A 6,331-nucleotide genomic window follows, 5' to 3' on the forward strand; every position below is an offset into this window, starting at 1 on the left:
ATTAGAAAAGTATGACCAACACCGACACTCCAATGGTCTCTTTCTCACACACGTGGAATGACGCCGMAAACTCTAAACAGCAAATCATGTTCTCAGAGGTGAACCGGAAAACATCGAGTTCTGCACAGTTAGGCTGTGGCAGTGTGAGCAGCAAAAAAAGAAGGTGAAGTTAGAAAAAAACCAGCTCTTCCTTTTATCGTACCCTGCCTCTGCCACACACGCAGTGTCCCCCCAGTCCCGGCCTGCGGTGGAGCTGCTGATGGCAGTGTCCTGAGATGGCGCCAGTCATCTGGGAAATACTAAGCGGTAATCACTAAGTGAAATGTTTCTGAAAGAGCTCCCCAGCGCTTACCTCCGTGCTGTGCCCCCTGCGCAGACCAGCTAATGGGAAACCCGGGACAGAAACCTCCATGACCCTTCCTCCTTCTGCTCTTCACCTTTGCAGCAAGTGCACAAGCACGGAGGGACGACTGCCGTCATGCCGGCAGAGCTCTTGTATAATCAGAGCCACAGGGCTTCCCTAGTTAATACCTAATCCGTGTGCAAGAGCTGTGGCCGACCTACAGTGCGTCTCCCAGAAAATTGCCCAGCTGGATTTAAACATTTGCAGCGACAGAGAACTTGCTTTAATATTGATGTGTTCTACTAGAAAATCCCTCCCCCTGCCCCAAAAGTGCACCTTATTTCCCGTCAGAGCCTGCCTGGTTTCAAATGTGATCACTGAGTTTTTTCACCTTTGCCTGCAAGACAGTAGAGCTCTTTACTACCAGAGTTTCCATCAAGATACTTACAGGTTTCAATGTAACCACCCTGCAACCTTCTCCTTTGCTACACGAAGCAGTTGGGGCTCTTTGACTGCCTCATTATAAAGCGTATCTCCCAATCCTTTAATCATCTCTCGCTTTTTTCAGACCTTGGACCAATTTTGCAACTTTTTTGCTGAAGTGTGGGCACCATAGCTAGGCACATGATTCCAGCGGTGTCTGCACAAGCACCAAATACAAAATCAGCATAACGTCCCCTCTTACACACAATCACAGCAGCTCTCTTGGCCACAGCTGCTCCATAGGCGCTCATATTCAGCTGATTATCTGCCGCAATTCCCTAATTCCCTCAGGTCCTTTATTATTATTATTATTATTGAGTCACTGTTTCCCAGAATATAAGTTTGCCTTTCACATCCAGCACCGGGAGCATGGAAGGACGAGGATTTCGGCATGTCCATAGATAGACACGCAGGCACCCGGCGAGGAACACAGCCAAGGGGGATGCCCGTGGCGTGCAGTCCCGAGGCAGCTCCGTGCTGCGGGAAGAGAGGGCCGAGCCTGCCACCGTGCCTTTTGCCATCATCGCCGCCTGCGTGCACGGGCAGCAAGAAAACGCATGAGCCTGGCAGAACCTGTTCCACCTCCACAGCTGCCACCCTGAGGTACCAGGCAGCTGAGAAACCGGCTYAGTTATCTGCAGCTGAAGAGCATAAAGTAAGCGTTTGGGGAAGAAAAATCTCATACAGCCCCTTCCCTGCTTGCTCAAATTTCTGCTTCTTCCTCCATCCCCTTTTGCTAAAATTGTTTCCTGTTACAAATTATAGCAACTGTCAAAACCGGCCATTAYGTGCAGGCATGCCGAAGTCGGAAACAGCTTCCTCCCTGCCTCAGAGAGCACCGAGCGCGGCTCTGCACAAAGTGGTGCCGCTCAGCCTGCCCAGTCCAGGGACTTTCTGGGCTTTCCACCGCCCATCATGCAACATCATCCTCCAGCGCCCTCRAGACTGTCCTCTGGGTGCCCAAAGCAACACCCCTTGCACTCACTTTTGCCTACATAGTTCAGGCTTGGGAAGGCAAAACCCCTCCATTTCCTACATCTGAGGATTGGGGGTGTTTGCTTGGGCTCATTCATCATTTTTCTGAAAGTCAAATTCGAAGGCCACTTGTGCAATTTGTCAGTAGTCTCCTAAAATCAAAGACCCCTCTCCAATAACCGTGTGGCACAAAACGAACRTATTTATTGCTATTATTTGTGCCACACAGGGGGATATGTTTCCAAACGCAGCATCAGGGTTCTGCTGTGCCAAGCAGTGCAGAAACGCCTAAGAGCAAGAGAGTTTCTGCCCCGAAGATCTTACCATCACATACAGGAAGAGGGACAGCATGTAGAAATAACACACAGAAAAGGAAGCACAAAGCAACAGCGAGGGAGCAGTGCAATCGGCGGTGGCACAGCCCACTCCGTGTGYTGCCACTGCCGAGCTGAGTGTGAGCACCAGGGTCCAGATGGAAAAAATACGCGAACTTTGCGGGTTGAACTGATGAGTCTTCACTACAAAGTCCTTGGGAGTCACTGGAGAAAGACTCCAAGTTTCACCTCTAAGGTTCTTAGGGACGACAGTGAAACCGAAGGAGATGAGGGAAAATGCGGGGTCTGCCAGGACTTTTCCCGGGTCTCATGTCCACTGCACACAGCGGCAGACAGGCACCTTCACGACTGGTCTCTGCCACAGACCCGACACCGCGCTGCCCACTTTCCCCCAAAGGTTTCCAAAACGGACACGTCAGAGCTGGCAACAGCAGCCAGCCCTCGACTCGGCGACGCGCGGCGCATCCGCCAGCTAGCACTGCCCCACGCGAGCTGCGGGCGCACTCTGGCCGGGACGGTGGGGGACAGGGGGCCACCGGGGCCGCTGCCTTATGGAGAGGGGCCCGGGCAGCGTGGCGCGGCACGGCCTTGTGCTGGCGGTGCTTTGCCGACGGCGCTTCCCATGCCGGCCGCGCCGCCGAGAGCAGGTCACAGCAGTGCGCGCAGAGACGGGGCTTTTGGGTTTCGCTAGCACGTGCACAGCAAGGCGAGGCTTGCTTTTGCTTCTTCACGCAGGAAATATATCCTGCCTGCATGGATGTAAACACAGCCATGTAGGCTGCTAAAAGCAGCCGCTGAAAATTGTTTTTTTTCTGCATATCCTGCCACTGATCAGAGAAGCGAAAGTCCCTTCGGCCCTGTGCGTTTCGGTAAAACTGCTGAACGTGAGCCTGGCAGGACCTAACACCACCCCAGTGAGAGCCTTTTTCATCTTGGAGTGCCCAAAAGGTAGTTTATAGTATTGTGCATTTTTCAGTTACCACATGCACTTTAAAACCACGGCCAGGTCTCCTTGTCAAAAGCCACCGAACTGTCACACTGTCCTTTCCCCGCTTCTCCTCCGCGATGACACCCACAAAACCCCAGACAGCGGAGACCCAGCTGGAGCACTGCAATTGCTGCTTCCCCTGCTAATTGCTGTAGCTAATTAGACCTGCCCATGCCTTCTGTCTGCCTGCTACATAAACTTCCTTGTTTCATCTTAYATCTGAGCTGCAAGGCCTTTGGCAGTCTCTTACCGTTTATAAAGCAGAATGACTCGCACAAAGGGATTCAGGCTTCTCGGCGCTGCGGGAAGAAGAGACGAGTTCACGTAAACACACTGCCAAAACGCAGCCAGCAGGTGATACTCCATGTTGCATGCGCCAGCACCGAAATGGCAAAGTCAGCTGACGGATAGCCAGGCAAAACCCTTCCACATGGGCCATCATTCAGGAAAGTAAAAGGCCAGGCAGAGCTCCTACAGACACACCAGTCCCATGCCCAAAGGACTAGAAATACAAGCCGTGTGCTGCTCATTAGCTACCTCCACACTGCAGTGAAACGGCAGCTCTGGGGCAAGCACAAATCCATGTCGCTCCCCATATCGCCGCCTGCTTGCAGGCTGCTGGCACTAACATCCCCGATGAAGCACTGACCCCCGGGCCCTGCGGGATCCACATGGACAGCACGATCCCGCCACTCCTGAAGCCGAAATTAAGAGTTCCCATATGGTCAATCTGTCCTGAGAGCAGCCTTGGGCCAGATTTAACAGTTAGCATAGGAAGGCTTTACGGAGCGAGGACACAGCCTGGATGTCTGAACTTGTGATCACAAGGCAGGTCCTACCTTTCACACTTAAATGTTTGCCCAGCAGTATCTCTGCAACCTCGTCCTCTTCACAGCCACACACCGAGATGCAGAAGGAAGTCTTTATTGTCAGAGCAGCTTGGGGGAACAACGGGAGAATTTTAAATTCAGGGCCATAATGAATACGTTGCACGTGTGTGAGGTTGGCTTCGAAGCTGCACGGCGGAGAGCTACAGGGAAGCGGCACAGGTTATTTCAGTTCTGCAGCTTGCCTGCTCCTATAGAAGAGATTCATGGTGGAGCTGAGACAGCTATCAAGAGCAGGAAAGGAGGAAAGAAATGACAGCAATTGCCCTAGAGGATGGTAGTACCACAGCGTCCAAGCACTGGCAGGTGGGGTGAGACCCCGCGGCGGGAACGGCAAAATGACTAGTGGGGGAGACAGCAAAATGGAGAAAAATGACAAACTTCTCCTGGTCATGTGCTGGTCACCTTCTTTTCCAGCTCTGATGGCCAGTCCCTCGAAAATCTCGGAAAATCACTTAATTGGAGCATTTCTGGTACACWTTGCCTCACAGGAAGAGGAGAGTATATGTTCCTGGCCAATAATGTACTTTTAGCCAAGAAGAGTAACTGCAGGGTGCAAAAGCTTAGTTTGACCCTTGCCTAAAAAGCCACATGATGAAAGTCCCCTGTGTTTTAGGACACATGCCTTCCCCCACTCCTCACATGCTGTAAGAATTACTTGTAATTGCAACCAGCAAAACAGGCAGGAGGTTCTTTGCACGAGCAAATACAGCCAGGATGAACAAGGCTGGCAGAACCGGGCTCCTGCCTTACACAGGCACTGATGTTAATAACCATAAAATTATCCTTCTCATTAAAAAAGGAAACCAAACTGCACAACTCCTGCAGGTGTTTTTCTGTATCTCTGTTCTGCATTTTCTGCCATCCCCTTAAGGCTGAATCCAGACATTTGTGTCGTCTTCTCTCTCATCAACAGAATTATTTTGGAATTTATTTCTTGCAGAGTAGCTTCATCAAATTTTCCTGGTGCCAATGAAAGAGGGTCAAGAGTTGTTACAGGGAGCTACATTTCCAATATAGTTGAGAAATTCAGAGCAAGTTTACAAGCAATCTCCATTATGGACAGTTAAAGCACTTTTGGGGAAATTAAATCATACAAAGACGGCGTTGTTAATAATTGGCCAATTATAGAAAAAAGGAACTTCCTCTTTTCCATGCAGAGATGATAACTGTTTGTTAATAAAATTATTATTATAAAATTGGCATAGCCTGGTTTGCTCAAGAGACCCTGGTCAGAAAATGGAAGATTTTTCCAGATTCCTTGGGCCTCATTAATAACAATTAACTGTACAGAGAAAGGGAGAAAGGAATTCTCCTTTGTGGGGAATTACCTGAGAATTATACTGCTGTGACAGACATCCAAACACGCGTCTAATCACCCATCACAGTGACTAACCTCCGACCACCGTCATAATGTGAAACATGAGCGTGCTTTTTCTTTCGGTATCCGTGCAGGGCAGGCAGGGCCAGGGCTCTGGCGGGTTAGCGACCGCACACAATTCGGTGAGATCTTTGTGATCCGGAAGCCGCGGTTTGAAACCCCCACGTGGAGAGTAACAGATGGCGAAGGGGGACAAGCCCTGCTGCTAGCAGCAGTATCCTCTTACTCAGCAGGACCCCAACGTCTGTCCCCAGGCACCCTCCCCCTTCCAAAAACAACCGGCACAGAGGACTCTCAATCACTGAGCCAGCACGGAGGGTTTAGTATGTGCCTCTTTTTCTTCTCGTCGTTCCTTTCTGATCCCTTCAGCCCACGGAAATTTCCTGCAAAATCCTTTCATTCCTTTCCAGGTGGGATGTGGCTGCCACCCGTGAACTCATCGCCAACATCCTCAGTTTGAAAGTTCAATACAAAGAAACGCTACCGGGGCACATCTCGATCACAGATTGCCTCATGCGCGGAAAACCAGACGTTCTGGAGTGCAAAGGTTTTGCCGACTCCAAGTGACGCCAAAGCACGAACCTCAAAAAATCTGCAAAAGCCACAAATTCCCTGGAGCTCGGGCCCATCACTCCCAACCTCCGCACAGACCCCATCRCTTCCTCCTCCCCTCGCCTCCCCGAGGGGCACCATTTTTAAACGCTATTGATGATGGGAGCACCGACTGGGGAGCCAGGGCCACCTCCCGCTCCTCGGCCCGGCACATCCGCCGCTCCTCCATCTCCTCCACCCCCATCTCTCCCGTGTGGAGCCTCCCTCCGGCCCCAGCGCTGCCATCGCCCGTGTGGAGCATCGCTGCATCCCCCAGCGCTGCCATCGCCCGTGTGGAGCATCGCTGCATCCCCCAGCGCTGCCATCGCCCGTGCGGAGCATCGCTCC

At 51.6% G+C, this 6,331-nt stretch overlaps 1 protein-coding gene across 4 annotated transcripts in view; it reads right to left on the reverse strand.

The window, feature by feature from the left end:
- Nucleotides 1–5,299, reverse strand: part of CYFIP2 (cytoplasmic FMR1 interacting protein 2) — a 57,897-nt gene extending 52,598 nt beyond the window's left edge. The window contains exons 1-2 of one of the 4 annotated variants that reach the window (XM_026063232.1): nt 3,964–5,299; nt 3,375–3,423 (exon numbers count right to left, since the gene is read on the reverse strand). The gene's annotated coding sequence lies outside the window, so the exon portion shown is untranslated. Of the gene's footprint in view, nt 1–352; nt 530–791; nt 811–3,374; nt 3,424–3,963 lie in introns of those variants that run through there. The other 3 variants (XM_026063229.1, XM_026063230.1, XM_026063231.1) reach the window with 3 other exon arrangements.
- Nucleotides 5,300–6,331: the final 1,032 nt, after the last annotated feature.

This window comes from Apteryx rowi, unplaced genomic scaffold (genome assembly GCF_003343035.1).
Source record: "Apteryx rowi isolate R43461 unplaced genomic scaffold, aptRow1 scaffold_2, whole genome shotgun sequence".
Lineage (NCBI taxonomy): Eukaryota > Metazoa > Chordata > Aves > Apterygiformes > Apterygidae > Apteryx > Apteryx rowi.